The sequence below is a fragment of the Lygodium microphyllum genome, chromosome 9 (genome assembly GCF_053477565.2).
Source record: "Lygodium microphyllum isolate KBCC chromosome 9, Lygodium_microphyllum_v1.1.10, whole genome shotgun sequence".
In the NCBI taxonomy this organism is placed as follows: domain Eukaryota; kingdom Viridiplantae; phylum Streptophyta; class Polypodiopsida; order Schizaeales; family Lygodiaceae; genus Lygodium; species Lygodium microphyllum.
The window spans coordinates 67,234,611-67,244,458 of record NC_141143.1 but is presented as its reverse complement, the minus strand read 5'-3'; positions in this window follow the sequence as shown (position 1 = coordinate 67,244,458).

The window sequence follows — 9,848 nt, the reverse complement described above, 5'->3', positions numbered from 1 at the left end:
TGGAACGCTTGAAACAATAAGCGGTCCGTGGGTCTTGGCGGTTGAGTGAAAGCTCCCACAGAGGCAGAAACTTCAGCCCCTAAGACAGTCGAAAAGGGAAGCGCTAGTGTAGGGGAATACCCGCATCTGAAGCGACAGTTAGAGGTCATAGAAAAGGTCAAGGAATGGATGAATGAGGCTCAAGAGCATCTCAAGGATGCTGAGCCCATCATAGAGGAAGGGATCAAGGATCTCTCCAGTGTAAGCATGCCAATATCACTGCCTCGACCTAAGTCAGCAGAAGCAATTGCGCCATAAGAAGTGCTGCTAAGACCAAGCCTTGACGTGACAGAGTGGCAGATCAGTTGCAGCCATTGGCCCGGACAATCTCGATTCGGGGAAGGGAGAATATCCAACGATCTCGTGACCACGCTAGTGACTACCCTTGTAACACTTAGCCTGGGAGATCTACTTAGGCAGCATCCTACCCTATGCCAAGATCTTAAGCAGTGGGTCGAAGGGTCACAAGAGCAGGTCACGGCAGACCCTCAAGACCATGATGCAGAAACGCAATTACCAAGCTTGATGCTACACTCCGTGCCTAAATCCTTGCACGTCAATGCCTTCTGAGAAATTTCCGAGATGCATGCAGTCTTGCCGGTTTTAGCCCTAGGTGACACAACAAGAAAGGGAATCGTAGACACAGAAGCTGGGGTTAGTGTGCTTAGCCACGCAGTGCTCCAAACTTGGGGAAATCCGCCTATCAAAACTACTAGGTTTAATGTTACGTTAGCAAACGGTATGAGAGTGAAGCCATTCGGGGTACTTAAGAATTGGCCAGTGAAGATAGCAGGTGTCCAGTTCTCTGTTGACTTTATAGTCATGAAGGGAGTGGACTACGATATCCTATTAGGCCAACCTTGGATGCGCAATGCTAGAGTCATCAAAGATTGGGGTAACGGCTTGATCTTCCTTGGCAATAGAATGGATGCCGTAAGAATAGAGATGGACACTTGGAAGACCTTACCAGTCGACCTAGACACCATCTTTGCTATGCTCAAGGGGAACACTCAGGTCAAGAAGCCCTATGGGCCCTTGACCAAGTATATCCCATGCCTAGAGGATGAGCGAGATTGGATGCACGTACTCGCTACAATCGACCTGCCATTCTCAGATCATGAGGCGTATGAGCAAGCCATCAAAACGATCGGCAAGTCTAACGAAGCACTCTCTACACCAGTCTGCATGATGGAACGAAGCCTCCGTGGAAAGCCTAAGCCTATCACCTTCCACGTACCATCCAACAAAAGGGAACTCTAGGGGATACTGGAATACCTAATGGACAAGCTAGCTGGCAATCCAGTTGCAAACTTCAAACCACTCCAGGATCTCTTAGAGGAATCCAAGTGGCAATGGACCAGGGTGCACGATTTAAACCTCATGTATAACTGGGCCCTAGTTCCTGACCAACGACAGGAGGCATACCAAACCCTAGGAGACGATGAGCAGTCGGATGACAAAGATTCTAGCGACGAATACAAAGACTGCCAATCCTTCAGTGATGAGAGCGAGGGTGAAGTAGATACCGTAGAATACGACACTGAAGGGCAAGAAATTGAGTAGATACGAGCAGACGCCAAGCCGCAGAAAAGGCAGACCTTTAGAGTAGAGCGAGGAGTCATGCGCATGGAATGTGATCATGCTTGGTTGGAATGCGTAGCAGCCATAGACCTTGAGCAAGCATGCCTAGCCCAGCCAGGAATGACATCAATACTTAGGACTGAATCGCCATCTGAACTGCGGCCACCAGGAGAGACCACCTCTTCTAGCAAAGACGGAGGGTTTAATTCTGAATCGGAAGTTAGTTTGAATAGTGATCCAGAGATCCAATCGAGGGATAGTAGACAAACATGAGAATGCAAAGCCACAGGACCTCCCTAAACACTTCACGAAATTCAAAAAAGGGGATAGGGTAGTAGTTCTGTTAGGTGCCAAACTTCAAGGGCAGACGAGCGAACCAATCAAGGGACCAGCCAAAGTCAAGGTGGTAGACTTAGCCCAGGAAGGGGAAACGCCCCAACCAGTATTCATTGCCGACGACTTGACTGGTGAAGAAGAAATGAGTCTTGTCGCTCCCTTGCGAGAGTATATAGACGTGTTTGCCTGGTCCTTAGAGGAGCTTCAAGGGGTAGATCCGAGTGTCGTGACTCACAACATACCCATGACGCCGGGCGCAATGCCACTCAAACAGTGACCGTACCGTATGAATCCAAAACACGCTCATGCTGTCAAAGAGGAAATTGACAAGCTGATGAGAGTTGGATTCATTTACGAAACTGAGCACACAGACTGGGTATCACCCACAGTCATTGTGATGAAGAAGAACGGAAAAATCCGAGTGTGCATCAATTATAAGAAGGTGAATGCTGCTATGAAGAGAGACAACTATCCATTGCCGTACACCGAGCACATGCTTGGGAGGGTGGTAGGCAAGGAAGCCTACAGTTTTTTGGACGGCTTCTCACGGTACAACCAGGTGCAAGTGCATCCTGCGGATAGGCACAAGACTACCTTTGCCACTGAGTGGGGCGTCTTTGCATACATAGTCATGCCCTTCGGGTTGACCAATGCCCCTGCCACTTTTCAACGTCTCATGTGCACCATCTTTAAGGACATGCTTCGCATGGAGTTAGAGGTCTTTGTCGATGACCTGTGCGACAAAGACCTGTGTGTCCATTCAACCTGGATCAAACACTTAGACAAACTCCATGCAGTCTTTGAACGGTGTCGCTTATATCGTCTCTCCTTGAACCCCTTGAAGTGCCAATTTTGGGTATCGAAGAACGCGACCAATAGAAAAAGTCGAGATTTTTCTATTTTGGGCATCTTAGGACACGTGGTATCGAAGAACGGCATTGCCACTGACTTCTCGAAGGTCAGGGTTATTGTTGACCTTCCCCCCCCCCCAATTAATTACAAGGGAGTTCAATGCCTCTTAGGCCATACAGGATACTATCGGCGGTTTGTACTGAACTATGCGCTGATTGCCAGACCATTGTACAAGCTGTTGATTGTCTTCGAGTGGACCGAGGCATGCCAACGAGCGTACGAAGAATTGAAAAAGGCTCTAACAACAGCACCAATTCTACGAGCCCCAAATTGGACCATTACCTTCCACGTGCACATCGATGCTTCTAAGTTTGCCGTGGGGCAGTGTTGTGCCAACCTGGTGAGCACAACTTAGATTTTATGGTGTTTGCTGTGAAGAAATCTCAGCATTATCTATTGGCCACACCCTTCATCTTTTTCGTGGACCATCAAGCCTTGCTCTATCTCGTAAACAAACCTTGCGCTACAGGACACATAGCTCGATGGCTCCTTCTGCTTCTAGAGTTCGATTTCTTCGTGGTAGTACAAAAGGGAAAACAACATTACATGGCTGATGATCACATGTCACGCATCCCCACTAGAGAAGCAGCTGGACAAGGCATCGTTGATGAGTTACCCGACACCCACCTATTCCACCTGTCCAGCGAGAGAGATTTATTTAAGGCTGATCTAATGCCATATTGGGCGGATGATATAGTCCAAGTGCTGGAGCACGGACTACCTGAGCGACCAATAGAAAAAGCTCAACTTAGGCGCTTGATCCTGAAAATCCAGCCCTACCAGCTGATTGCAGGCCAACTCTATAGGCTCGGGCAAGACGGATTGTTGCGTAGATGCGTGTGTGAGCATGAGATGCACGATGTGCTCTCAGAGGCGCACAACGGCATTGCGGGAGGATACTTTAGTGGAGACACGATAGCACAAAAGGTGCTGCAGTCTCAACTATGGTGGCCCACACTTTTCCGCGATGCCAAGCGATTTGTCAAGCATTGTGAAGAGTGCCAACGGACAAAAGTCCCGATTCGTAAAGATCAAATGGAGTTGACCCCAATTATTTCTTGCCAACCCTTCGAAAAATGGGGAATCGACTTCACAGGGCCCATCAGTCCTGCGGCGCAGTACTCACAAGCCAAGTACATCATTGTGGCCACGGATTACCTCACAAAATGGGCAGAGGCAAGAGCCACACAAAAAAATGATGCTAGGACGATTGCCAAGTTCTTATGGGAGCAAGTGATCTCGCGCTTTGGCTGCCCCATCGAACTGGTTAGTGACCAAAGCACGCACTTCATCAACGAAGTGATAGCACATCTCCTGACCACCTTTCTCATTATCCATCGCAAATCCTCACCATACTACCCTCAAGCGAATGGTTAGGTAGAATGAACTAATAAGATTCTTATCAATGTCCTGACTAAAGTAGTCTCAGCCTCATGCAGCGACTAGGACAAGAAGCTGATGGCAGCCTTGTGGGCCTACCGCACAGCTTATAAAACGGCTGTTGACCAAACCCCCTTTAGAGTGACCTATGGAACTGAGGCAATTCTACCATTAGAATTCTTCGTTCCTAGCCTGAGAATATCACTTCAAGAATGATGGGAAAGGAAGGAGGCATGGACGCAACACCTAGTCGAGCTTGAACGCCTATCAGAGACTCGTCTTCTAGCCAGCCACGTGCTTATCTGTGAGAAAGCCAGATGCAAAAGTTGGTTCGACAAGCATGTCAAGCAGTGCGAATTCAAACATGGTGACTTAGTGCTCCTTTACTCAGTTAAGGAGCATAAGCAAAAAATGAAATTCAGAGGTCTCAGACCCTTCAAGGTTCATGCAATCAGCCAAATCGGCAATATCGAGCTTGAGACACTAGACGGTGAGGGAGCAGGCTTTTTCAATGGCAGTCGTGTCAAGAAGTACTACCCTCCCACGCATCCTTTGTATGAGCCACCATTGTTAGAACTGCCGATCAAAGTACGAGTAGCTACAATCACTGAAATCAATGAAGAGGAGGAGGAAGCCGTAGAACCCGCTTACCTCCGTATCACGACCATTGCCAAGCAAACATGCGCTTTCAATGCCTTGATCGACGAGGGAGCACACTTTAATGTCTTAACCCATAGCCATTGGATCCAACTTGGCAAACCACTACTCCAACCCACAACTGCCAAATTAAACCCATATGGGGCCCACTCATATGCACTTCTCGGCAAGTGCATAGTCGCCGTTTCTATCGAGTCTGAGACTGTTCCAATGCAAGACACAGTAACAGAAAGCGCTGCATGATCAAGCAAAGATGGGTCCCTAAAGCCCTCTAACGTGCGCAAGGCTACTAGGAGGGAAATACCTGGCTGTGGATACCTAAGGCCCACATGCCCAAAGGCACCACTCATACGCTGCCCTCAAGCTTGCTCAAACCGCGCTTCATCAACCCTTAAAACCGCAAGCCGCAGTACTCTCCTGAACCACAACCATCCGCCCCATCCACACCTAGACCCAAGGGAGTCCCACAAGTCTACCGGCCCAAACCGCAGGCTCCGTCACAAGAGTCATCACCTGCCGAAGTCAATCCGCCTCCCCAACTCCAACCTGGATGCAACAGCCCGTCCGTCATGGCCGCCCCCAATCCACTCAACATCCAAACAGCCCAACCACAAACTCACGAACCCTCCCAACTGCCCATCTTTGTTGTCAAAAGTGCTTGTTCTGTCAAACCTCAACCACATGTCGGCCTTACGCCCTCCTACGAACGAAAATCCTTCCTAGCACTAGCCGCTGACCTTGCGGAGGACACCGGGGATGACGTGGTGGGATGCATTAAATGACTCGTTGCCACCTTCGTGTCACTAGCCCTTAGCTACGACCACTTGGACTTAGGTCTATTGGAAGAACCCTTTGCAATGGAAGTGCACAATATGCCTTGCTCTTGGGAGACCTTTGAATTCACATTTGCAAAAGCTTCTCGCTCTACTGCTGAGTTGCTCAACAGCGAGATCTCCAAAGAGCAAGCCATTACACAACGTCTCATCACATCCTACGATCAACGAACCACTTCTATTATCACTGATCAAGAAATCACCGAGTTATCCAAGCTCGCTGATACTGACTCCACGTTTCTGAAGCATTGGTACACTCTTAGGCTGCAATGGGAAGTTGAGGGGTGCCGCATAATGACCAACGTTGAGTAGCGCCGCACAATCAAAACAACAGAGTATGACCCCACCTATGTCGCACCAACCTCGTATCGAGTATTAACCACTCTTCGTGGCTGACCCATGGAAGAGCACATCAAGGGGCATCCCTACCTTGACCGCCTCTTAACAGAGGAAGAACTCCACATTGCAAGTTGGTTCAATTCTGGCGATCTCCTAACCGATGTTCTGACATACATCACGCACGTGGGTATCCGTCCATTCGAATTTTCGACCGTGAAGCTCAGCTAGAGTACAACCCCAACTTCTATGCTTGGCTCTTGCGCAAATAGACCGACGCTCTTTATGCTGAACGCCCTTGTCCTCTCAACCTCCAATCCTGGGACGGATTCTTCTCGTTCCAAAGGGGGAGAGGGTAAGGCGGAATTTAAAAGTGAACCAAGTATGAAATGTCAATAAAATTTGAAATGCAATGGTAAAATGTAATGGTAAAAGTCGAAAAAGAAAAGTTAAGGCTATACTCAAAATATTTCAGATCAATAAAATTTGCTACGCTTTTCTTCTTTCAGCAAGTTACTTGTCAAAAAGCACTAATAGTGGAAATGGCTGAACTTGCAAGCATCGATCATGGCAAACCAGGCTGGCAAGCTCCCCTTCTCGGAGGAGGAGCAAGCGAAGTATGGCCTCACGGTGGAGACTAGAGCCTTTAACCAGTTGAAGTTCCGTCACATCTTCAACCTTGAAGATGTGGGCATCGAAGAGTCAGCAGTGCGCCAGATTATAGAGTAGTGCCATTTGCAGAAATACCTAGACGCAGTGGGCTACAGGGTGGACTACACCCAGTGCGCTGACTTTTTGCGCACCTTTAATAAAAACAGAGGCACCATCATGGTGCATGAGAATGAAGCCACCCAACAAGTACAGATTGAGCTGACCCTAGAATTGGTGGAAAGGGCACTGGGGCTGCCAAATAAAGTGGAAAGAAAGCCGAAGAGAGACGTCTACGCCATGTTGGGAATGGACAAGGTGAAGGTCCATACCAACGATGGGATTAGCTTGGCAGACATCCCAAACCCAGATATCCAACTGCAAGCAAAAATGGTGCACACTTTGTTCTTGAGCCAGAGGTACAACAGCATAATGAGCTGGATCAACGTGCCTTTGCTCGACATCATTGCGGCACAATCACTGGACGAGGTAAACCTGAATGGGTTTGTGAGGAGAACCATAGAGGCTTTGGCTAAGGCTCTAGCAACGAGAGGCAGAGTCGTTGGAGGAGAATCCCCATCGTCTAGATCAACATGCAAGACATCGTCCTCCAAAGCCTCAACCATAGGGTTTGGAGGCGTCCTTACTGCCATAATCCAAGAAGCACTAGGACAAGGACGAGAAGAAGAAGATAAGAAGGGAGGCGAAGAAGGAAGTGACGAGTCACCGTCACAATCCCCACCTCACATAGAAAAACATCATAGGTCTTTAGATGAAATAGAGACTGATCAAGACGAAGAGGGAGAGTCCCAGGGCAGCCCACAGAGGCACGCATAACAAAGAACGAAAGCCCTGCATGGAAAGAGGGAAGAAGAGTGCAAGAAAAAAGAAAAAGAAGATCTGGAGAGGGCTTGGAGGGAGTCGCTCAGGGATGAGGAGGAGAGAAAAAAGAAGATTGAAGAGGAGTTGAGAAGAAAGGAAGAGGAAGAAATAGCATTGGCCACCCGTCGCTCCATTGAGGAGCAGCACAAAAGAGACGAGGAAGGCGCAAAGAGCCCACATAGAATAGAAGCACCTGGTTCCAGTACCAGTGTGCTGAAAATCACACCCCCGCCCCCAGCAGAAGGAAAAGGCAAAGAACCAATGATGCCAACTCCCCTTCTCTTCGTACCTACCACACCAGCCACTCTCATCATGACAACGCCCACTACCACCGCCACCCAAGGCTCCACTCCAAAGGTCGATGAGAGCAATATGGTCACTTGGCTGCAGTTCCTGGTGGAAAGGGAGTTGGAAAGAGAAGCGGGCATGGCCACCCTAGCGTCAGGAGTGAAGAGGGAAGCCACGGCTAATATGGAGCCAAGGCCAGAGCTTAAAAGACATAAAATAGAAGCTGTTATCACCACCGCCACCATGTCCCATCCCCCACCTCTAGCAGGCCAATACGATGAATACATTAAGGAGCTGCTCTCGCAGCTAGAAAAGGCCAAGGAAGAAAAGAGAACTGCCATGGAAGAGTTGGCAACGGAGCGAGAATCAAGAGCCACTCTCCAGCTAGAGAAAACTAAGCAGATAGCAGAATACCAAAGGGAGATTGCTGTGCTAAAGGAGGAAGCCAGCACTAGAGATGCAGAGGAAGCAAAAGCCCTAAAGGAACGTGATGCTGCATGGGAGGGAAGAAGAAAAATCTTAATGGAATGCCTCAATGGAGAGAGGGATACCACTGCTCACCTGCGGCGCAAGAACGACCAGCTCACTGCACTCAACCTGGAGGCACAAAACTAGCTTGAGAAGATCAAACAGGAGACTGCATAGCTAGGCCAGCTGAGAGAAGAGCAGGTGCGAAGGATGCAGGTGAAGCTGGATCATCTCAATGCAAAGATTTCCAATGAACACCAGGAGCAGTCCCGCCTACACTGCGAGCTCGAGGACCAGGAGCAACGACTCATGGCTATGACTCTCCATTAGGGGGAGAGGCTGGAAGATATGGAAAAGAGAGCGAAGGAATGGGTTGACCACAACAAAAGGAGGGTACGAGAACTAGCACACCGACTGGCCAAAGCAAAAGGAGATAGAGTGTTGGCTGAGAATCAGACAGATGCTGCCCAGCTCTCTATGATAGCCCAATAGCACACCTTCCTCAACACGCTGCTCCACTCCACCAAAACAGAAGAAAACGAGGTCCATGATAAGCTAGAAGAAGCTAGCCATTGCACGCAGAGCCCTAACAGCAGGCCTGCACGTACCAGTGCAACTAGGAGACCTGCCACAGAGCCTGGAGGAGCAAAGAAAATACCTTGCATAGATAGGCCTGACGGAGCAAGAAATCGACGAACTTGGCTTCACAGAAGAGAAGGAGCAAGAAGACGTGCAAGCAAAAGGGGGTGAACCAGAGTTTAATCTGGGACCTCAAGAGGAGGAATACATCCCACCACCCCCTCCTCTATGACAAGATGAAGTGCAACCCACTGACACATCCGCTGAGAGGAAAGCAGCCCTGGCTAAGCGCAAGAGAGAAATGGTAGAGAAGGCAAGGAAGAAGCTGAACATTAGACCTGTTCCAAGAAAACCTGCCCCTCTCCCACCGCGCCCTAAGGATCTCCCCACTGAATTCCATGCAGAGTTGATTATCTGGAACAGCAGGAATGTGTCCACGACCCCTTCGACTTGAGCTTTGAGCTTCCCACTACACTAAACAGAGTAATGCCCATTGAACTTGTAAATGAGGTAATCGCTATGGGTGCAAGGCTCAAGGACAAGTGGCTAGCGGAGCGAGAGGCCAACCTAACTGCTTGGGGAGCCGAGGACTGCGAATTTTGGCATGATAAAGTTCTCCAGGTGCCTAGATCGGTGGAAGGCTATAATTTCCAACCCACTTGGAGAAGACACATTTTTGATGTCAACCTTGATTCTTGGATGGCGTTTTGCAACACCCTCCCTTCTGAGAGAAATGACCCCACTTTCATGCCGTATCCTCGAAGGGTAGGCATGGATTTTAATCCGTCCATCCACAGCAAGTTCGACTTCCCTATCATCTATAACGCCAATAGCACCTCCTATAAGGATGCCCTTGTATTTACCCTCCCTAATTTGTACAGTTCTATAGATAGATTACTTAGTGAGTTC